This window comes from Sorghum bicolor, chromosome 4, assembly GCF_000003195.3.
Source record: "Sorghum bicolor cultivar BTx623 chromosome 4, Sorghum_bicolor_NCBIv3, whole genome shotgun sequence".
Classification (NCBI taxonomy): Eukaryota; Viridiplantae; Streptophyta; class Magnoliopsida; order Poales; family Poaceae; genus Sorghum; species Sorghum bicolor.
The window spans coordinates 56,245,415-56,269,731 of NC_012873.2; the positions used below are offsets into that span (position 1 = coordinate 56,245,415).

The 24,317-nt window shown below is 48.5% G+C and overlaps 1 long non-coding RNA gene across 2 annotated transcripts; it reads right to left on the minus strand.

Annotated features, from left to right (window-relative positions):
- Window positions 2,027-7,195, minus strand: LOC110434319. Of its 2 annotated transcripts, none has more exons than XR_002451740.1 (2): window positions 5,901-7,195; window positions 2,027-2,365 (listed from the first exon to the last, which is right to left on the minus strand). It is a non-coding gene; the product is annotated as an uncharacterized LOC110434319 (long non-coding RNA). The 2 variants fall into 2 exon arrangements; XR_002451739.1 differs by having other exon boundaries at window positions 2,027-5,803.

The window sequence follows — 24,317 nt, forward strand, 5'->3', positions numbered from 1 at the left end:
CGCTCGAAGCCCTACGGAAGGATTCGATCGGGAAACCACATGATTGAGCGTGCTCTCTGTTTCGGCGCGCTGGTCAAAGCCACACGATGATGATGACACAGGGGAAGTAACGTGTGGCAAACGTGCAGGGATATCAGGGCAATCCGACAACTCTAGCAACAATGTTTCACCGACCCACCCATAGTACATGGCACAAGCTGACCTGCAGTAGGTCCCTCCCCATGTCAATAGGTTGACAGAGGGATATTTCTGTGCCACCTGAGTACCTGACGTCCTACACGATACATGGGTATAAATTGTCTGATACCAATGGACCCAATTCTCTCGTGATAGAGTAATATGTCTAGTTACGGTGTAGATCGAGTTCAATTACAAAACGAATTGGAATACAAAGTGTTTTCATGGCCTGCCACTCTCACATGTCCATACAAGTTAGAGTGATCATATCCGATCTCAAACAAATTGGAACAATGAATAGACCACTAACAAATATCTAGATTTCTTGTATCCATACGAGTTAGAGAAGCAAATGTTCAGGTACAGCACGGAGTTCTATTCTGAGAAGAAGAATTTAACGGCATTTGGCATGACATGATCGTTAAATAAATCTACAATATAAGTTTAGTTTTTAGATGAATTCAGACACGCGATGTGGTCGCTAGCTAAATAAATCACAGTTTCGCACATCGTTAATAACCACACAACAACGTCCACTTATAACATATATGCATACATATATGTTTGCTAATACTATATGGTGAAATGGTGATTTCTGTGGGAACAAAGAAATATACAATGTATCTCCGTTCTCAGGTTTTTGATGCCCACATTCAAACCATCCAACCCGGCCCATTATTATCAATCTCTCAGCCACACTCCACTCTACCGCAACCTGTGGTCTGGTCAAACCCATCGGGAATTCGGGATTGTGTAGGCAAACGAGCATAGCAACCGTGTTTGGTCTCGTTTGGATGGGGGATTCTAGAATTCATATTCTGGATAAAAATGATCTCTAATGTTTCTTGGATTTTGTATATATGTGGTAAAATCCTATAAAATTCCAACATGTTTGGATAGGATTATAGGATTCTGAGATCTTTTTTATCCGGGTTCTAAAAAACCTCTGGGAACCAAAGGACCTTTAATTTGTTGAGCACTTTTCATTCTTTACTCTTCACTTTTAGGTTTTCATCACCTTTTATTTTTACTTTAAGATATTCTTTTCGAACTTCCAAGATAGAATTAAAGAGACTAAACTGTATATCGAGGTGCATTTGCATAATTTGGTCAGTTGACTCTCCACTCTCCATCATCTATAATTAGGAGGCGGTTAATGTGCGACAAGTCACGCTTTTATGAGGGCGTGCAACACAACCTCATCTTCCTCGCCCAATCATCTTCACCGCGCGTACCTACTCTATGCCTTTCTCACCCACCACCTATCCCGGTTGTGCCAATCCCGCCCTCCACTAATCTTAATCAAAAAAAAGAAAGGAGGAAAGAACAACAAAGGTCATCCTAAATGGCTAGAGGGGGGTGAATAGCCTAACTAAAAATTCTACAAAGCACTAAAGCAATGTATTAGATACAAAGGTGGCGATAAGCAATCTTGCTCTAGCTTTGTAAATGACTATGCAAGACACCTACCCAATACTAATTGCTATGATTTCTAAGTTGTAATTCTCACACAGTCAAACAAACTAAGACTACCACAACTAGAGAGCAAGCTAAACAACTAGCTACCAAAAATTACAACTAGCCCTACACAAGGGTGCCATAAGAACCAATCACAAGATAGGATCCACAAGCCATGAGCAATGCATTGGAGTTTTCTTTCACTATCTTCGGTGAGGAATAGGCACAAGAATCTCTCACAATAACTACGATCGGAGTCGGAGACCAGCACCACCCTGTAGTCAGTGACCCCACTGCTCCAAGCCATCAAATCCATCAACGACAAGAAGATAGCACCCACCGTAACCATAGATGTAAACTGATTTTGGGAAAAAAATTTGGGCTAGATTGTGGCAGGTTTGGAAGCTTTGATAAATAATATTGTCATAGTCCTATACCACCATATCACAATTACAACAGTTTGGTGTAGAATCCAAGAGAAATAGAAGAGAGTAGAGATTGGAAATAGCTAAGTAGGATAGGGAGCAAGAATAGCAAGAGGGTTCTTGGACGGAGGAAGAAGACAATCGAGCTTCTAGCTTTGTTCTTTTTGTTCAATACCCTGTGTTCGTTCCTTTGTTCCTTCGTAGGGTTTTTTTGAGTGGATGTTATGTTCCTTTTTAGGTGTTGTACCAAACTCTTGGTTGCTTGAGCAGGCCCAAAGCCCACCCCACATGTCCAGCGCTCTAGCCTGATAGCGCCCATGTCGAAGGATCACTTATGTGACAGTAGAGTACATTACATGCAGCACACATGTCAACAGATATATGGAAGAACACAAAACTTGCTTCAACAATGTAATAACTCTCTAAAGTTTGTTGTGTTCGTTAGTCATTACATCAGTATTGCACTAATACTGGTATTAATCCACATTTCACTCGGCTCGATCTGCCTACGTAAAATGTGAAATCACATATGGGTTTAATTTATATCATCCTTTAGCGAACACACGCTGCTAGAACAGTCTCGCGCCTGCTGATGTGTTCTAGTACCCAAGATCCACACATGCAATGTGTTTCAACTTTCAAAGTTGCATTCAAATATGTAAGCACAAAGTTTCTGTAATTAAAGAAGTGCTCCATCCATTCTAAATCATAAGATATTCTTGATTTTCTAGTGTATATCTAAGTGTATAGAAAAAAACTCTGTATCTAGAATTCTAGATAAAACAAAAATATCTTATAATTTAGAATGGAGAGAGTAGCAAGGATAATCATCAGTCAGTAGATAATAAAGAGAAAAAACCGACGTAAAGCTCATCAACACAAGGATCAAGATGAACACAAAAAAAGAAAATTGTAAACTCAACGGCTAATTCAAGTGCTTTCTGCAAGAAATACATATATCAAAACATATAATCTTAACCTTGTTTGATTAACCACTTATATAGCACTAAAGCTATTACTATATTATTAGTGGAATCACATAGCGAAGGGGAGAGAATTTAGGATATATATAGTTCTATAATATTAGGACATGAATACACCCATTTCAATTTATCTCATATATTTCGTCCATTCTAAATTATAACTTGTTTTGGCTTGTAGTAAAAACTATTGTATCTATGAAAGCTAAAATATCTTACTCCCTCTATTCCAATTTATAAGACATTTTGGTTTTTCTACATACATTACTTTTATTATGTATCTAGACATGAGTGTATATCCAAGTGCATATAACAAAACTTATGTATCTAGATAAAACCAAAAATCTTATAATTTGGAATGGAGGGAGTGCATTTTAGGAACAAAAGGAATACATAAACACTTCAAAATGTACATCCATGTTCTAATTGTGGTCACATGCTTATATGAGAATATTTTATTTTTGGTGTGCCCAGATTGTACAAATATGCATTTTGGCTAATACTATCAAATCTGGCGTATGGGCTAATGGTACATTGTACCTTTTTTGAGTACCCTCTAAGTTTACGTAAGAAGTTAATTAAGAATCTCTGAGGGCAACCAAACATGTACAAATGGCACGACACAAGTCTGGATATAGACTAATACAGGTGACCAATCAGACCATACCGAGGAATCACCCTCTCTAGTAGTAGATTGAGTTTCTATGTAAACTTATTTGATGTGCCTTTAGCTTCGATGCTATCAGTGCAAATCATGCATAACACATAAATCTTCAAACTTATCGCTATTACCACCATTCTAAATTATATATCGTTCATATCTAGACATAGTGTATATCTAGGTCAATAGTAAATAAAATATATTTATATATAGAGAGAATTAGGTATATGGTCCTGGAAAAAACTTGTGTTAGATATGGTCCTCTTTTTTCGAATTTTTGGTTCTATGGACTCAAATCAAAATTTATTTAGCTCTATGGTCTTCTGTCAGTTTTGGACTGCTAACGATGTTACTCTCTCTCTCTCTCTCAATATTCCCTGTTGCCGGGGGGGGGCTTTGCCCCACGGTTCTTGCTCAAAAAGTTAGGAGTAAAAAGACCATTTTACCCCTGACAAAAAATAAAAAACAAACTTTTGTTTGTTTATTGTATAATTTGAGCGTGTGTGTGTGCGTGCGCGCACACACACTTCCATTACATAATAACTACACATATATATTCTCACATAACCACATATATATTTCTAATACATAAGCACATATATATTCACATAAAAACAGAGTTTTTCTATATTTTTTTTGCCTACCCAAAACTGACAAAAGGCCATAGAGCCAAATAAATTTTATTTTGAGACTATAGAGGCAATTATTTTTTTAAAAAAGAAGGCCACACGAGTTTGTTCCAGGGCCATACTCCTAATTCTCTCTTATGTATAAAAAGCTAGAATAACATATAATTTGGATGGAGGAAGTAGATGTTAATAAATCTTACAAGTGAGTTGAGGTAACATCACATATACTTAAGGTATTCTGGTCAAGCAGATACTTTGTAGTACCCAAAAATTCGTAAGAAAAATGAACATCCTTCATCTAAGAGTAGAAAAGTCCTGCTAAGCACAGGCATGTTTGAACAAAAACAAAATTTAATTTTGAGACCCACTAACCGTCGTGTATAAAATCAAGCAATCTCCGCTTTCCAAGTGGCCGGATTGCATCTAGTTACATATATATTGTTAATGATAAAGGATAACACAGAAATCACATCAATAATTATTCTCATATGTGTATATGTATACTCTCTTGATGACACATAAACACAAGAGTTTTCTAATGCTAAAAAGACTAAAACACTGACACACGATCTTAAGCCATCAAATTTCGTATGTTGAGGGGTACGTATATACATATGCAGTAGCATGATTCGAGTAATTTCTTCATCACCATAGAATGCAAGTTTTACTTTTCTTTGCGTCGTCATGTGGTTGACCCCAAACAATTGAAACTAATCCAGATTTCAAAGCAAGAACAAGAAAAGAAAAAGAAAAAAGAACTATATATAAGTCGGGTACCCAGATAACCAACGATTGGGTATACCCAGTTACGCACTAGCTCGCTTCCCTAGCTGACTCTTGGTCATAAAAAAACTGTGTTAATTCTGAGAAATGCGGCCCTTATTCCAAATCAATCTTGAAGGATCGGGTAAGGCAATTATAATGCTGAACCGGTATGTAGTTTCAAAAGAAAACGAAAAGTTACTGAACCTAGAAATGGCACTCTGGAATGGAATTCATCTCTATATATGATATGATATCTATATTCATTAGATTGTACATAAAATCGAGTAGTTTACATTCTAATATTTTAGTTTTTTACTAATTTGCTTCATCCGCAGGTATTTTGATTCCACTAATAAGCTATGTTCCTTCCAAATTGTAAGGGTTTAAATATTTATATGATATACACTATGTCTGAGCACTATATATATTTTAAAAACTTAAAATGAGACTCTTGCAACTTAAGAATATATAATCAAAGAAAAACAACGCTACACGCACGGTTGTTATTGTTAAAGACTTCACAAGAAAGTTCACCAAGGAAAAATAAAACTCTGAAAGATGAGTAGGGCAGCTCTCATCGAAGAGATAAGCACGAGACGTCACGAATGGAACAGTGTCTCGACAGGCGACAGCGACCCTACCATTCCCTGGAGGCTGGAGCACACAAATGTGCCATCACCAATATAATGGCTGCTGGCGACTAGCTACCTATACTAGCACACAGAGTATGAACAGGATCTGCAGACTGCAGCGCTATCTCCTGTTAAAATCTCTGAATAATGCATGGATCGGGAGCACCACTGACCTGACAAGGAGAAATCAAAGGAGAATAATGTGACGATGATATAAGCAGATCTGAGACGGAGAGTCGACTGGCGCCGGTGTGTGTGCTTCAATCCTTTGGAATTCTTCTTTCAGTAGCCTCTTCTGCCATGGCGAAATCCAGAATCTAGAGACTTAATTAGATCGGGTACTGCTGTAAAAGGGCAATTGGATCGAAGAGAACTGGTAGTATATATCTAGTAACATTCATCATCTCAAAATTGAGGAAAGCAGAACGGATCTGGTCAACACCCAACATACTGTACCTTCTGAAACGGACCGATGAACATGGAAGAATTTACCTTCCCGAGAAGCTGGCAGCAGGCGCAGGGTAACGGTTGGATCCCATCCCTTCTTCGCTGCTTCCCTTGGAAATCATGAACAGGATAGCAGCGCGCGCGCGGCTTGTAGTCCGTACCAAGCGAATGGCGGGAGGGAATCCGTGCTGGGGAGGGGAGCGGAGAGGAGGTACACGCGCGCGCCCAAATGCTCAGATCCAGCATCCAGGCCGTACGTACGAACCGCCCAGAAATGGAAATTTCTGCGGACGACCGCCGGGCACCAACGCGGCCACGTAGCGGCGATCCCTTCCGCGGCATACAATGACACGGACAAGAAGGTGGGCGCGCGGGTGGAGCGGTGCACGTAGCGGCTAGCGTGCCAGCGCCGCGCCGGCCGTGCGCGCGGTGATCACGACGGCTAGCTAGCTGCGGCTTCGATCGATCGATCGATCGGCAAGGCGGCCGGGGAGCGCGCGGAGGAGACAGGAACAGGAGAGGGAGGGGGGAGTGGATGACAGATAGAGCAGTGAGCACGCGGCCGCGACGGCACATCCGCCGGTGCCGTTCCGCCGGCCGTGTGCTCACTCTCTTCTGTCACCGCCCGCCGCCGCCGCCGCCGCCCGCCCGCCGTCCGATCGATAGCCAGCCAGCGCGTGTGGCCTGCAAAATAGCACCGCCGGCCGCCGCGCGCGATCACCACCGCACGGCCGCATGCGCAGCTATACAGGCGAGGTGGATGGATGGTGTCGTGCGTGGTGAGGAAGGGTGAGCGGGCCGGTGCCGGCTATATAGGCGCGAGGCTCGCTCGCTAGCTAGTAGCTAGCTATGCGCCGGCCAACCGGCCGGGACATTCCGTGCCTGCTGCTGCTGGCTGGCAATAACAACTTGGCTAGGGTTTCTCCATCGATCGGGTGTGCAGCGAACGAGTACGGCGCCGCTGCGCTGTGCCAGATCGAGCGGCGGCCATCGGGGCAGGCGTGCCTACGATTTTCGTCTGTTTCTACGATTTTCGGCCTTGTTTAGTTCCCAAAAATTTTGGAAAATGAACACTGTAGCACTTTCGTTTGTATTTGACAAATATTGTCCAATCATGGACTAACTAGGCTCAAAAGATTCGTCTCGTCAATTCCGACTAAACTGTGCAATTAGTTTTTATTTTTGTCTATATTTAATACTCTATGCATGCGTCTAAAGATTCGATGTGATGGAAAATGTGAAAAATTTTGCAAAATTTTATAGGAACTAAACAAGGCCTTCGTCTGTTTCTAAATTCGGGCATATGCGTCGGTTTTGGCTGGGGTAATAACTCTGGGTCGAGCCGGCCGGGGGTCGGGGCTGCTGCCTCCTCCTCTCCTCTCCTCGAAGCGATAAGCAGCGCTCGCGCGACGCATTAAAGCTGCGCCGCGCCGTGCCGGTCCAGAGCCGGGGCCAGTGGCCCCTCAGCGCGACACGGGGCGAGCACGGCCGCTCTCCCCGTCCACGCGCACCCACCTCTCCCTATTCTAAATCTCGGAACTTGATTAAAAAAAATCAACTCCAACCCACCTCCTACTTGCTCCCATTTTTCATGCTCTCCTAAATTATAGTTTCAACCCCTCACATCTAGAACCCTCTATCCTACTTGTTTAGGAGGTGGGTTGGAGTTGGGTTTTAATTTGAGCTCCTACTTTTTTTTATCATAGCATGTAAATAAAAATTTAAGGGCTTAATTTAGGGACTTGGGTTGAAGTTGCTCTTAGTCGCTAAATGCTGAAAAAAAAAGAGAAGAGAGGAGAGAGAGGTGATGTAGACTATAATGAAAAGAGATGAGAGAGAGGTGAAGCAGACTGTAATAAGCTTACAGCTAACTTAAGCATATGAATAAAAAAAATTATGAAAAAAAAATATGTCATATATTAATAATGAATAGCTAATTATTATATAAACAAAGCTACGAGGAACCTTATAATAACCAGCAAATAGCCCTGTTGCTCTAAGCTTTGGCCAAATCTCGATCGTCGCTCGCCGCGGGAGCGGGAGGGCCGGGCTTCTCTGGTGTTTTCCCATTGGTTTTTTTTGGCCATCAATCACGTTCAGTTCACGTTGAAGTAGTAGCGGTATCTGGTCCCGGCGGCCAAGTTTGTGTAACGTGGAGGGCAGGTTCAGGGTCCGCAGCACACTTGTTGCTCCTCCTGCCGCTGCTTTTTAAGGCCTTGTAGTTTGTAGAAATTTTTTGGATTTAGCTACTATAGTATTTTCGTTTTATTTAATAATCAATAACTAATTAGGTTTAAAAGATTAATCTCTCAAATTACATACAAACTGTATAATTAATTATTTTTTATCTATATTAAATACTTTATGTATATATTTAAAAATCTAATGTGATGTGAAGAACATAAAATTTTTGGGAACTAAAAAGTCCTTACTCCGAGGAGCAGGTCAAGGTCACACACGCACTGGCAGCTGGTCTGGTGGTGACCTTTTAAAGGAACGCACGCGTCAGATGGTTTTTTCCCTTTTCCGGCCGCGTGACGAGAGGTCGGAGGGCTTAAAGCTGTGGACAATATGACGACCCAGCCAGACCTGCCTGCCTGACACGGCTCGTACAAATGTCTAACATTATCTTCGGTCCGTGCCAAGTGGAGTAGTACATACTGCACTGCTGAACACACATGTAAAATATCGGTGATCGTTGGATGTGGTAATTCTCTTGTGTAGTCTTGTGTAAATCCTCACGCATGTGCTATGTGTACTCCGTACTATTACATGTGGACTGTACTCCCTGGATGCCATAACGTACGCCACCAGTCGCCAGGCCATTTTACAATTCTCACGTCAGCTTAATAGAGTATATAACTAGTGAAATCGAGGTGAAAAGAATCGAATTTTATACATTTAATATAATCATCATCCACCGGCATTTTACACTAAATTTCATATGCGACGGCGTGACCCCCAGCCACTCTCCCTCTCCCACGCGACCATGCCCATATATAAGCCTAGGCATTCGAGCTACCCGATTTTTTTCGGGTCGGGTAATTCGGGTAATAAAAATTGTTACCCGATATTAGTCCTAAAAACACTACCCGCAATTTTGGATACTCTATAATTCGGGTTCGGGTTCGGATATTTCCAATTTACTCGAATTTTCAAAAAACAACACACTACACAAAAGTGCAATAGCTATTTATATATAATTTTAGCAGTAATTTATATATAATTTCAATAGCATTTTGTAGAGAATAATATATTACTAGCACTTGTTCAAACAAAGAGAATTATGTTCTATTAAATTGATAAGTTCTAATATTTAGCTAACAACACATGATATATACAAAGATAAAGACAAATATTTGGGTAATTCGGGTACCAGGGGATATTACCCGAATTACCCAAACTAATTTCGGGTAATCAAAATCGCTATCCGAATTTAGGATCGAGTACCTCGGGTTCGGGTAATTTGGGTCCGGATCCGAGTAATTCGGGTACGGGTAATGGGTATCGAGTAATTTGCCCAGACTTGCCCATATGTCCACGTCCCACCAAAGATGAAGACGACGACACCTAGGGTTTCGACCGGAGTGGGGGTAGTTACGGATCTGGTCTCCAACAACCTTAGAATTAAAGTAGTTTTTTTGGAGTGGTGGGAGACGAGATGATGGCGAGATAGGGCAGTGGAAGATAGCGGTTGGGCGGGTCTAGCGTGAGGGGGTCGTGGCGGAGCTCACCAGAGTCCTAGGGTTAAGGTGAGCGAGGTCGAGCGGCAGGGCAGGGGTGAGGACGAGGGTGACAACAGCGAGCTCCCATGTCTCTAGGGGAGGGTGGTTGGGGTCGATGCGCAGCGACGGGCGATAGGCGCGCGGTGTGGTCGATAGCGAGGAAGGCCAGGTGGGGCAGGAAGGGTGTAGGGAAGAAGGCGGGTAGCCACGAGAAGAAAGAAGGCGCGTAGCCGATCACACATTATCATTGTCTTTATTTTAACAATATATTTTTCCTTGATCAATTACAATCGCCACATTTAAAATGAGATATGTGTTCATCCATAATTAAATACTCTACAAGATACCCGCCTCTTAGGACAAACTATGAAAAAAAATTACGCATATAATCCTCCAATAATCATACAGAGATATTGTGCTCACTGTATTTTGAGCTACGAGTATGATGGGATTAACAATAGACATTAATGTTAGTACACAGCTACGAGTTAATTCGCCTACTAGAATTTCCTTGTAATTTAGAACAATTTTTTAGGGCTTCAATACATAATAGTTTAGGTTGTACGGTATATTTCTTAGGCTAGTCTATATACAGGGTTTCATATTCTAGTTTTCAACATCCATATATTGGAAATACATTACTACAGAAACGAACTTCTGTGATGTTGCTACTATTCACTCCGTGGTGGGCGTTTTTCCTGCCCGCTGCGGTAAATCGTGCGATTTACCGCAGCGGACACTTTTAATTAACCGTGACGGACACTTTTGCCCGCTACAGTAAATCGATTTACCGCAGCAGATATCTTAGTATGTCCGTCACAGAAAATATATATTTTCCGCGGCGGACGTATTAAGATGTCCGCTACGGTAAATCGATTTACCGCAGGAGGGAATCTATCATGCCCGTCACAGTAATTTTTGAAGCCCAAATCATCGGTGCCCTTCAGTGCTCATCAGGCGTTCACACTCACACCCCACCGCTGTCTCTAAAATCTTCTTCACTTCTCAGTCTCCCACCACCAGCACCGCGAAAGCGAGCGAGCGACAGAGAGAGCACGCAGTGGCAATAGCTGGCGCCGGGGACGAGTACTACTAAAGCAGGGTGCGCCCGCATGGCGCGCCTCACTGCCTGCTGCTGGCGGCGGTGGTGGGTCTGGTGGTGGCGGGCCCGCTGTTCCTGGACACGGAGGCCACGCCCCTGCTCATCCTCACCGTGCTCCAATGCCTGGACCCCGCCGTCGAGGACATCCTCATCACCGCCGCGTACGTCACGCTCTACGACTTCAACATCGACCTCAACTAGTGGGTGAGCCACCGATTCCCCCGCTCTTGCCCCTCGCGCTGCAATTCCTGTACCCCTGATCCGATCCGGCATGGTCTCACCGTGGATTCTGAAATTCCCTGCTTGTTGCTTTGTGCCACGCAGAGCCGGAAGGACGTCGAGGGGTCGTTGTTCGTCGTCAAGAGGTGAGGGTGGGTTGTGGGGGTTTTTTAGCTTGCGCTCGTATGTCGTCTAGTTCTATCCTGATTATGCTCGATTGGTCCAGGAACTCGCAGCCCAGGTTCCAGTTCATCGTCATGAACTCACAGCCGCGGATCCATAGACGACGACGGCGACGACCCTGGACCGGCGGCACTAGGGTTTTCCTGGCGGCGGCGGCAACAGCATGGATGGGCTCGACGAGCCCCTGGATGGGCTTATGAAATGTCCTAATATGGCTAGAGGGGGGGGGGTGAATAGCCTATTTAAAAATCTACAAACTCACTAGATGTGGGGGCATAAATCCCTATACCCTTACGGCTAGACTTGGGCTAGGAGGCTTGGCCCATCACGAAGACAGTTCGAGGCTTGATCCAACTGCTCGGAGTTTCGCGCAAGGAAACAAGACGTGGAGATCAAGCGGGATTCTAGTCGGTTAGAATAGGAATTGATATCGAACTATCTATGGCAATTGTAACCGACTAGGATTAGTTTCCAGATCTGTAACCCTGCCCTCCGGACTATATAAGGAGGGGCAAGGGACCCCCCTAGGACACATTATTCTCTCAACACAAATCAATACAACCAGACGCAGGACGTAGGTATTACGCCAACTCGGCGGCCGAACCTGGATAAAAAGCTTGTCTGTGTCTTGCGTCACCATCGAGTTCGTAGTTTGCGCACCGTCTACCGATAAACTACTACCGTGGGTATACCCAAAGGTAGACTGCCGACTAGCTTTCGTCGACAGTGGCGCGCCAGGTAGGGGGTGTGCGTACAACTTCTCCGGCGAACAAGATGGTCATCATTCCAGCTTCTGCGGCCGTGCCTGAAGGCCTCACGTTCACCGTCGGCCAGATCACGTGGACGACGCACGGCGGCGGCCCCACGACCACGGTTTCGGAAGGAACCCAGATCCAATCTGGAATGACGGCGGCATCGGCTCCGACCACGCAGATGCTGGCACCGAGCACCCGACCACCGCTTCCGCGCTACAAGGGAAAGAAGATCGATGGCTCGGATCTTCTCCGAGCCCTTGATCGCGCTGATTTTAAGCTTCTCGAGGCTTCCCGACTAGTAGATGGGATCTCGCGCCAGCCTGATCAAGCCGCATCGACGGATTTTTTCAACTCCTACCGGCCAACTCGTGTCGTCACACACGAACGGCTGGGAACGTCTCTGACGATAACCTCCACCCCCTCGGGACGGTTCGTCAAGCTCGAGGCTGATCCGGAGAAAGGTTATCCTTGCGGTCTGAACAACTCGGCCTCTCTCTACTCACAGCACATCCAATCCCTTTTTAACGAGGCTGGTTGTTTGCAAAGTGGAGCGGTCGACCAGGTCGTCACTACGTCAACATGGTGACGATCCGAGAACTACGGGACGGCCAGACCTCCAGCACAAATTCGAGCACTGGTTCCGTTCCCACTGAAGTCATAAACTCCGAGGATGAGGACTACGACCTGGATTTGCCACCATATCCTCCGGGTTTCTCTCGTTCCTCGGTCTTCCCACCCCGGTGAGGAGACATCGTTTTCAACGTCAGCGCCGACGAGCCGGTTGTTGATGGAGAAACAGACGAGCAGAGGCAGCTCCGCGAGCAGCGCAATGCCGACCGTGCCCGACGATGCGCGGACGAGGAACGCCAACTCCCGCCGCATAATCTCACCGACGCTTTCGACATGGTCGGGGATCAGTCAGTCTACAAAACGCCAAGCGCCAATGTGGCTGTCGCCATGGCCAATTTAGATCGACTCCCTGATACTCCCGAATGCCAGGGCGTCCGATCCAGCGTTCGAGCACATCTGATCGCCGCGATGGGACAGACAGCCACTCTGCTCAAAAGAGTCCAAGCTATCTCCTATACAGAGGTCTCCTCCGACCAGACCCATCGCAGCCAGACCTCACCACAGCCCAGCAGGCACCACCGCAACCGTTCCCCCAACAATCATCGAAAAAATTCACGGTGTGACGACGGCGGTCGGGATGGTGGCGGTCACCGCGAGCAGAATCGCGGGCGTGGTCAAGAAGTAAACCAGCACAGGGATCTTCGATACAACATCCCTCCCAAAGACGCCCGGGACCGCATCAACAGGCGCGCCACGGAAAGAGCAGTTCACGAAAACCTGCGTCGTATTGAGTACGATGCAACGCACGGCCCTCCGAGTCTGAGACAGTTCTCCTCACACCTCCACCAAGTCATGTGGCCTCGCAATTTCAAGCTCGAGAAACTCAAAAAATACGACGGCAAGGAAAACCCAGAAAACTGGATCACTCTATACGAGATCGCCGTCCGGTCAGCAGCAGGAGATGAGCACGTCATGGCCAACTACTTCCCGGTCGTCCTCGACCAGGCCGGTCACCAGTGGCTCCTAGGCCTGCCCGAGGACTCTTTCGACTCCTGGGAAGAATTACGCCAAGCATTCATCGACAATTTTATCACTACCTGCGAACAGCCCGGGAACAAATACGACCTCGAAAGGATACGGGACAGGAAGAACGAGCCACTGCGTGACTACATTCAACGATTCTCAGATATGCGCCTTAAGATCCCGAAAATTTCTCATGACGAGGCCATATCTGCTTTCATAAAAGGGCTGCGCTTCCACGAAGCACTGAGGAACAAGCTACTGCGCAAAAGGCCAACAACGATGGCCGAGCTTCTTGCCACGGCTAAAAACTACGCCGACGCCGACGACGCAGAAAAACTCATCCGGGATGATGCGAGGGGACCCGACCAGCCTTCTCGACGAGACGATAGCCGTGGTCGCTTCGACAACAGGAACCATCGTCGCCCCGACAACCGCGATCACAGGGAAGGTTGGCGACGCGACCACGACCACGAGGTGAATACAGTCAAGCGCCCCAACGGGCGGCGGGATTACCAAGAAGACTACAACAAGACGTTGAAGGGACCATGCCAACTACATCCAAAGTCCAACCACACCATGGAAGAATGTCGTGTCCTCAAAAGCATCTATACGCGGTGGGCTGCTCAAGACGACCCCGCCAAGAAAAACGAGAAACAAGACGGGCGCGATCACGAAGACGAGAACGAAGACCAGGATAGGGACCCACGACACCAGTATGTCAGTCCTACCGACGTGGTCCACTCCATCTTCGGGGGCAAGGTTTCCATCGAGTCTAAACGAGAAAGAAAGCTCTTAAAGAGATCCTGCCTCAACATAGACAGCACGGATGGCCTGATCGCCGATCCAAAATTTACTCCCTGGTCGCATAGGGAAATCTCCTTCAGCAGGAAGGATCAGTGGGCCGCTATCCCGGAGCCAGGTCGCTTCCCTCTAATCTTGGACCCTTGCATCAACTGCATCAGATTCGAGCGCGTGCTAGAGGACGGAGGAAGTTCCATTGACATCCTCTTTCGCAACAGCCTGCCCGCCCTCAAGATATCTCCGGCACAGCTAAAACCCTACGATGCTCAATTCTAGGGAGTCTTACCAGGTCAGAGTTCAGTGCCCCTCGGACAGATATCACTGCCTGTCCAATTCGGCACGTCCGACCACTTTCGAACAGAGTTCGTCAACTTTGTGGTCGCCGATTTTGATGGGACTTACCACGCTATACTAGGCCGACCATCGCTGACAAAATTCATGGCAGTCCCACATTACTCATACCTGGTCCTCAAGATGCCTACGGAGAAGGGCGTCCTAGCCGTCAGGGGCAATGTCTACACTGCATATACTTGCGAGGAGGAGAGCTTCAAGATCACTGAAGCAATCGATCTTTCAATTCGCATGGCAGAAACAGCAGCCCAAGCCGCACAGCTCCCTCACGACCAGCTCCGACTGCCCGAGCAGGAGACCGCTAGGAAGAATTCAAAATCCAAGGAGTACAAGGAAGTACAGCTGGTCGAAGGCAGCCCCGAGAAGACGGCCCTCATCGGGGCCAACCTAGATCCCAAATAGAAAGACGCGCTCGTCAGGTTTCTAAGGGACAACGTGAGCGTTTTTGAATGGAAACCCGCAGACATGCCCGGCGTCCCGCGAAACCTAATCGAGCACTCCTTAAATGTCTCGAAGACCGCAAGACCCATCAAGCAAAAGCTGCGACGGTTCGCTCGTGACAAAAAGAAGGCTATTAGGACAGAAATAACACGGCTTCTAGCAGCCGGATTCATAAAAGAAGTGTATCATCCAGATTGGCTTGCCAATCCGGTTCTTGTACGCAAAAAGAATAAGGAATGGAGAATGTGCGTTGATTACACTGATCTCAATAAACACTGTCCTAAAGATCCTTTTGGTCTCCCTCGCATCGACGAGGTGGTCGACTCAACGGCCGGATGCGAACTCCTCTCTTTTCTAGACTGCTACTCTGGTTATCACCAGATCTCGCTAAAGGAAGATGATCAGATCAAAACGTCTTTCATCACTCCTTTCGGCGCATACTGCTACACGACCATGTCCTTCGAACTCAAAAACGTCGGAGCCACCTATCAACGGGCCATCCAGCAATGCCTCCACGACGAGATTCGTGATGACCTCGTCGAGGCTTATGTGGACGACGTCGTCGTCAAAACAAGGGATGCAAGCACCCTAATCGACAACTTAGACCGAACCTTTAAGGCGCTAAACAAATACAAGTGGAAGCTTAACCCCAAAAAATGCATCTTTGGTGTCCCGTCCGGTCTACTACTCGGCAACGTCGTCAGCCGCGACGGCATACGACCGAATCCTTCAAAAGTAAAAGCAGTACTTGACATGCGACCACCTAAGAATGTCAAGGATATTCAGAAGCTCACCGGATATATGGCCGCTCTCAGCCGCTTCATCTCAAGACTAGGAGAAAAAGGCCTCCCTTTCTTCAAACTCTTGAAGGCGTCGGAAAAATTCTCCTGGACAGAAGAAGCTGACGCTGCGTTCACCCAGCTTAAGACCTTCCTCACCTCACCGCCTGTCCTCACAGCGCCTCAGCCCAATGAAGACCTACTTCTTTACATTGCGGCAACCGACAGGGTTGTCTCCACTGCAATAGTGGTCGAGCGAGACGAGCCAGGTCACATCTACAAGGTCCAGAGACCCGTCTATTTCATAAGCGAAGTCTTAAATGAGTCCAAGGCCAGATATCCACAAATACAGAAGCTCATATACGTCATCCTAATAACGTCGAGGAAGCTAAAGCACTACTTCGATGGCCATCGAGTCTTGGTAACCACCAGTTTCCCTCTTGGGGATATTCTGCGCAATAAAGACGCCAACGACAGAATTGTAAAATGGGCAATGGAGTTATTCCCATTCTCCCTGGACTTCCAGAGCCGCACCATAGTCCAGTCTCAGGCCCTGGTCGATTTCATCGCAGAGGGGACGGATCTCAACGAGCCTCCCGTTTCCGATGTCTCCGACCACCGGTCAATGTTCTTCGACGGGTCCTTGAACATCAACGGTGCAGGCGCTGGGATACTTTTCGTGTCGCCTAACAAGGACAAACTGCGTTACGTCCTTAGGATCCTTTTTCCGGCATCAAACAACGTCGCCGAGTACGAAGCATGCCTGCACGACATACGAATAGCCGTTGAGTTGGGAGTCAAACGCCTCTACGTCTATGGCGACTCCGCCTTAGTTATCAACCAGCTCAACAAGGAATGAGACGCAACCCACGAGAAGATGGATCGCTACTGCAAAGAAATCCGCAAATGGGAATCCAACTTCTATGGCATAGAGTACACCCACGTGGTCCGGGATAAAAACCAAGCAGCGGATGCGCTGTCAAAGTTAGGGTCATCTCGGGCCGAGATCCCGCGAGGTGTCTTCGTCCTGGACATCCATGAGCCAAGTGTGGGCACAGACCTGGTCGAAAAGCAACCTATTGGGGCAATGCTCATAGACGACGCTACTTCGACAACCAGCAGCCGTGATTGGCGCACCCCGTTCATCAGATATATATCGGATGGGTCAGGCTTTCAGGATAAAACGGAGAACGAGCGCCTCATTCGATGATCAAAGAATTACATACTGGTGGACAGCAAACTCATGCGAAAAAATGCAAGTTCTGAAGTGCTGCTCAAATGCATATCCCAGGATGATGGCATCAAGCTCCTAGACGACATACACGCCGGATCCTGCGGGAACCATGCTGCCTCCAGAACGCTGGTCGGGAAGGCTTTTCGAGCAGGTTTTTACTGGCCAACCGCGGTCACCGATGTAGAAAAACTGGTCCGACATTGTGAAGGATGCCAGTTCTTCACCAAAAGGACCCACGTACCTGCTCATGAGATTCAAACTATCCCGTCATCCTGGCCTTTCGCGTGCTGGGGTCTCGACATGATCGGGCCATTTAAACCGGCTCCCGGCAACTTCAAGTTTGTCTTCGTATTAATTGACAAATTCTCAAAGTGGATCGAATACATGCCACTGGTCAAAGCAACCTCCGAGAAAGCTGTGGAATTCCTCAATCAAATCATACACAGATTCGGGATCCCCAACAGTGTAATCACCGACTTGGGCACTCAGTTCAGTGGCACTACGTTTTGGGACTTCTGCGATGACAGAGGCATAGTGATAAAATACGTGTCAGTAGCCCACCCACGGGCAAACGGTCAAGTAGAGCGCGCCAATGGCATGATCATCGATGCCCTAAAGAAAAGGTTGTACACCGAGAACGACAGAGCACCTGGTCAATGGATGAAAGAGTTACCGGCTGTGGTATGGGGTCTCCGAACACAGGCTAGTCGAAACACGGGGGTGTCACCCTACTTCATGGTTTACGGCACCGAGGCAGTGCTGCCGTCTGATATAGCTTTCGGGTCTCCAAGAGTTGAAAACTTCGATCAGTCAACGGCCGACAACGCCAGGGAGCTCGAAATCAACTGCATGGAGGAAAAGCGTCTAAATTCATGTCTTCGAACAGCAAAGTATCTTGCGGCCATCAGACGGTACCACAACAGGAACGTCAAGGACCGGTCTTTCGTGGTCGGCGATCTGGTACTCAGGTGGAAAACAAGCCAGGAAGGAATGCACAAGCTATCCACCCCCTGGGAAGGACCCTTTGTGGTCGCCGAAGTCACACGTCCTACATCCTACAGATTGGCGTATCCAGACGGAACACGCGTGCCTAATTCTTGGCACATAGACAAACTGCGCCGTTTTTATCCATAAGTTCCAGTACCTTTTTGCTTGTAAGTTTCTTATAATTGGCAATAATAAAAGTTTTCCTTTTCGCTATACATTGTTTACACGCAGAGCTTTCGACGAGCACAACAATATTCCTCTTCGACGGAGATCCTTAACGACTATCAGTCAAACACAGTGATACATCACTCAGATAACTTTACAGCGCTCAAAATCACGGTCATGACAAAATCAAACTTTATTACAAACTTTACATACAGAGTTTACAATAAACACCCTGACGGGCGGTTACTAGTCTACTCCTACAGACTACCCTACTGGCCTACTGCTCGGGCTGATCACCCGCCTGGCCTTGCTGCCCGGACGAAGGGGTCGGGGCCACCGGCGCCTGGCTGGTCGAGACCGCAGGCGTCGACCGCCCATCTCCGGCAATAAACGCCCCCGACAACTCCCTGGCCGACCTGTCTGACCCCGGCTGGTCGGGGGGAGTGGCCGTCACGCATAGATTGATGTCGCCGATCACCGTCGACGACAAGTCTAGCAGACCAGCTTGAAGGTCGTCCGCCTCCTGCGGGCCGACTTCCTTGGGGTACCCCCTCTCCAGCCTGGACAAGTCGACCAGGGGATAGTGGGCGCGCACCATGCTGAGGACATGTGCGCCGGCGAACTCCCCGGCGTCCTTAACAAACTGCTGGAGCGAATCCACGCCCGTTGCGCCTTCTCGATTGGCGTCAGCTTCGGCGCGCGGGGCTGGTCCTCCGGAAGCTCGGGGCTGATCAAGTCCAGGACCGGGGCCACTCCTTTCCAAAGCCTAATACAGTTAGTCTTCCAGGAGTCCCGATCCTTGACCAGGTCGTCTAAGTGCTTCTTGGTATTTACCTTGAGCACTACAAACCAAGCAAGAGGTCAGTTTAATAACAATGAAAGGAACGTTGAGCAGCAAAATAAAGGAGGGCGGCACGGTTATTACCAGACAACTCCCGATTCCTCTGGACTAGCTCCTCGCCTGCTCGGCGCCCGGCCTCCAGCGCCCCGGCAAGCTCTTGACTGAGCTGCTCCTTCTCTTGCCGAAGGCGCGCGACCTCCTCCTCCAAGTCTACATGAACAATCCCCTGGTCAACAAAACCAACCACGCGGCTACATACAGCTGCTCGGAGCATGCGACTGACCTGTCCGCTGCCGATACTGGTCGGCTAAACGTCGAGTGAGCTCGAGATGACGCTCTTCCTGGGCGTTCATCTCGGCCACCTTCTCCCCAACCTCCGACCGCAGCCGGTCCACCTCCGCGATCAGGGCCTTGTTCTCGGCCACAATGCCCTCTATTTGGTCGAAGCACCTCTTCCGGTACTTCGCCGTTTTCATTGCGCCCTGCAAGAAGAACATATGTCGACCCAGCAAGATAGCACAAAAGTGTCGAGCAGTGCAAAGGACCACTTACCTTAACTTCGTCCACGAGGCGCTTGGCCGCGCGCTCCACCCTCACGGCCTCTTCCGTCTCCACGAGCTCCTCGTGCTCGATGAAGTGGTCCCCGTGTTGGCGCCACACGTATACGTGTTGGCGGCCATCATGGGGACGACCTTCCATTTCCTCCACGTCGTCGTCAGAGGCCGCCTGGGTTTCCTCGTTCTCTGCACTGCCACCGGCTGTGGTCGCAGGCATCACTGGCCCCTGGACCAGGCCCGGGGAGCCTGCGGACGAAGAGGCTCCTGCCCGGGGTGGCGTTGGGACCCCCCTCTCTTCGGCGGGGGGAGGGGTCGGGACTCTGTCTTCTCCTTCCGCGACGCTACTCGGGGGAGGGGTCCTCGTAGCCTCCTCATCCCTGGTCGGGCTGCTTGCCGCGGTCCTCGCTGAGGCCGGAAGCTCCTCGACGCTCTCAGCCACGGTTGCCGCCGCGGGCTGCTCCGTGGTCTGCGGCGCGGCGTCCTCAGCGGCAGCGGCAAGTCCGGCCACCCTCTGGCCGGCAACGTGGTCAGGATCGACGTCCGACGCCGTGCTAACAATAAAACGACGTTTAAACAGTGTCAAAATGCAGCAACAAAACGCAAAAAATCGCAGCACGAAAGTAAGAATGCAAACTTACAGGTCAGAGCGCCGGTGCGTTGCGGTGAACCGCCTCCTGACTCTACCGGTCGGTGCCTGCGCCCCCGTCTCCACGACGCGCGTCGGCTCAACGTGCGGAGCAGGCGGGTCACTGGTCACCCGACCAGTGGTGGATGGCGCAACATCCGGACGACTACGAGGCCTCCGGACCAACGACGGCGCGGCCTCCTCCTCCTCCTCGTCGTCGTCGTCGGTGATCCGGACGAGCCGACGGCGTTTTGGCGCCTGGCTGCTCTCTGCTGGCAGCGTTGGCGTAGGGGAAGGGTCCGCTGCTAATGGCCTTTTCCCCGCCACTCTGTCCTCGGTGGTCGGGGCGGGGTGGGCCTGCTCCTCCTCACTGCTGGTGTACCGAGCACACCGAGCAGCGTCTTCCTCCGGCGGATCTTTCCCCACAGGATTCTCCATCCCAGGTGCCAGTGATACGTACACTGTGCACCGGTCCACGTCTCCGATCTGCAACAGTAACAAAGACAAGTCAGCAGCTGGAAAGAACAAGAACTAAGGAGGTACAATCAGTAAGTAACGTTACCTTAGGAGCTGGTCGCCCCAGCTTGAAGGCCTACACCCGATCACTACCACGGATGAAGCTCCCGTCCGTAAAGTTGAACAGCTCGTTCAATAGCTGCTGCACTTCCGCCTTCTCCAAGACCTCAGGCCTCATCCTGGTAGGGTCCTGGTTTCCAGCGTACTCGTACGCCGAGTGCACCCTCTTCTGGCAGGGCATCACCCGACGACAAATAAAGTTGCCGACCACTCCTAGCCCATCCAAACGCGACCAGTCGATCAGCTTCATCAGGTCCGCTACTTGGCCGTCGAACTCTGGGCGGTCGGTCCAACTGACCCTCTTCTCGGGGATGTACCCCACATCGCAGAACGTGGAGCTGCCCGGCTCTTCCCTGACATAGAACCACTTCCTGTACCATTTGGTAAGAGAAGTATTCCATGGGCAGCTTAGATACCGGTTCTTCATCCTGTCACGAAGATTGAGGTATACTCCACCTGCAATCTTGAAGCCTCCAACCGCCCCCTTTTTCCTCAAACAAAAAAGATAACAGAACAGATCGAAGTGCGGCTCTATTCCAACATAGGCCTCGCACAGATGAATGAAAGTGGAAATGAGAAGGATTGAGTTCGAGTGCAGATTGCAGATCCCGATCTCACCATACAAGAGAAGCCCCTAGAGAAAGGGATGGACAGGAACCCCAAAACCCCTCTTGCAAAAATCTTCAAACACTACAATCTCACCGGCACGAGGGTCGGGATAGCTCTCCCCCTCTGGCGCCCTCCAGCCGCCGAGCTCTGGGCTGTGCAGTAGCCCCATGTCGACGAGGTCATTGAGGGACTTCACACTGCTTCGGGACTTTTTCCATTCCTTGGCCATCAGCTCGGCCCTCTTCTTGGAGTCGCTCTTCGCCATTGTCGATTACAGGAGTGACTGCGATCTGGGTTGCAGGTGGTTGTAGAAGGCAAGAGCGGAAAGCTTGAAGGCGATGATAGAGTAAGCAATGTGGGGGTACTGTCAGGCTTTTATAAACCACAACTCCACCCCTCCCACTTCCCGCATTCTTGGGAAGTGGGCGGGCCCAGCGGCGGACGCGGCGCTTCGGTTTTCAATAATTATCGGCAGTTAATGCGGCGGCCATTTCGTATAATTGATGTTTTCCGTTTCTCAAACCGCGCAAAGGGTGGCTGCACAGTTACCAGACGCAACTTTTCACGCAACCACCTGACAATACGTCAGGAGGTCTCGTCACGTCAATCATTTACGTGGTAAGATGTTTTCTTCAAAATAACAGACAAAAATTGGTGGAAGGTCAACATTCCTGGGGACTGTGCCGACCACCGAGCACTATATGCGAAGTGGACTGGTCGCCCAGTCTGTCAATCTAGGGACTGCACCGACCACCGAGCACTGTATTCTCGGGGACTGGTCGCCCAGTCTGCCATCTCGGTAATCTGGGGACTGCACCGACCACTGAGTATTGTATGCTCGGGGACTGGTCGCCCAGTCTGTCAGCTGGAAATCTGGGGGCTGTACCGACCATCGAGCACTGTATGCTCGGGGACTGGTCGACCAGCCCGCCAGATTGATAAGTCTATCCGATAGTAAACGAGTATGAGATGCTTGGGGACTAGATAATTTTAATTTTTTAGACATTGCTACAAGGTTCATACTTCGCCTTCCAGCAAGCTCGGGGACTACATCGGTACGATGCATCTGGCGATGCATCTCAGTTTCAAAAATCTCTTTGAGGACTTTTCTTTTGACCCTGGCACCACGTGCCTACGTCACCTACTGCTAGGCTCAGGGACTAAGTGGGCACACTTCACCTTGCGGTGAATATGCTAGCTTTCTGAAAGACTATACTTTTCAAAAAAGTAAAGTGGGCACACTTCACTAGGAAAGAAATCTTTTTTGATTAAGAGCACCATGCATTCTTCGAACAACCTACTTCTTCGATGCCAGTGTTGGTCAACTATCTTTGAAGTTGGCCAGAATGTCATTACAGCTGTTTAGGCAACTTTCCTACTTATTGAAGATGTCAAGTTTCACTGATTGAAGAAGCTCAAGACGGCGTGTTACATCACAATACATGGTGCTCGGGGACTAGCTGTGGGGGTATAAACCCCTATACCCTTACGGCTAGACTTGGGCTAGGAGGCTTGGCCCATCACGAAGACAGTTCGAGGCTTGATCCAACTGCTCGGAGTTTCACGCAAGGAAACAAGACGTGGAGATCAAGCGGGATTCTAGTCGGTTAGAATAGGAATTGATATCGAACTATCTATGGCAATTGTAACCGACGAGGATTAGTTTCCAGATCTGTAACCCTGCCCTCCGGACTATATAAGGAGGGGCAAGGGACCCTCCTAGGACACATTATTCTCTCAACACAAATCAATACAAGTAGACGCAGGACGTAGGTATTACGCCAACTCGGCGGCCGAACCTGGATAAAAAGCTTGTCCGTGTCTTGCGTCACCATCGAGTTCGTAGTTTGCGCACCGTCTACCGATAAACTACTACCGTGGGTATACCCCAAGGTAGACTGCCGACTAGCTTTCGTCGACACTAGAGCAAGAGGTTAGTAAATAACAAAGCGAAGCTTTTTGCTCTAGCTCTAAAAGGGTGTTTACAAGCCACCTATCCAACAATTTTAGTTGCTATGATCACTAAGGACACAAGCTCTAGGTCTTCTACAAGTTACACTAGTGAGCTTAACTACACAAGTCAAAACTAGCAACTAACACTAGTTACACTACTTTGCGGTAAGTGAAAGGAGAGGAAATGATATTTATACCGCCGTGTAGGGGATGAACCAATCACCAAATATATCAACAATCAAGCACCGGGAGAATGCCAATCAATCACAATTGAGACACCGATTTTTCTCCCGAGGTTCACGTGCTTGCCGGCACGCTACGTCCCCGTTGTGTCGACCAACACTTGGTGGTTCGGTGGCTAAGAGATGTAGCACGAACCTCGTCCTCACTAGGACACCACAAGAACCTACCCACAAGTGAGGTAACTCAATGACACGAGCAATCTACTAATGTTGCCTTTGGCTCTCCGCCGAGGTAGGCACAAACCTCTCACAATCACTGGGAGATGGCCACGAACAATCACCAACTCGTGTCAAAGCTCCTCCGCTGCTCCAAGCCGTCTAGGTGGCGGCAACCACCAAGAGTAACAAGAAAACCGCAGCTAGAACGATCCCCAAGTGCCACTAGATGCAATCACTCAAGCAAAT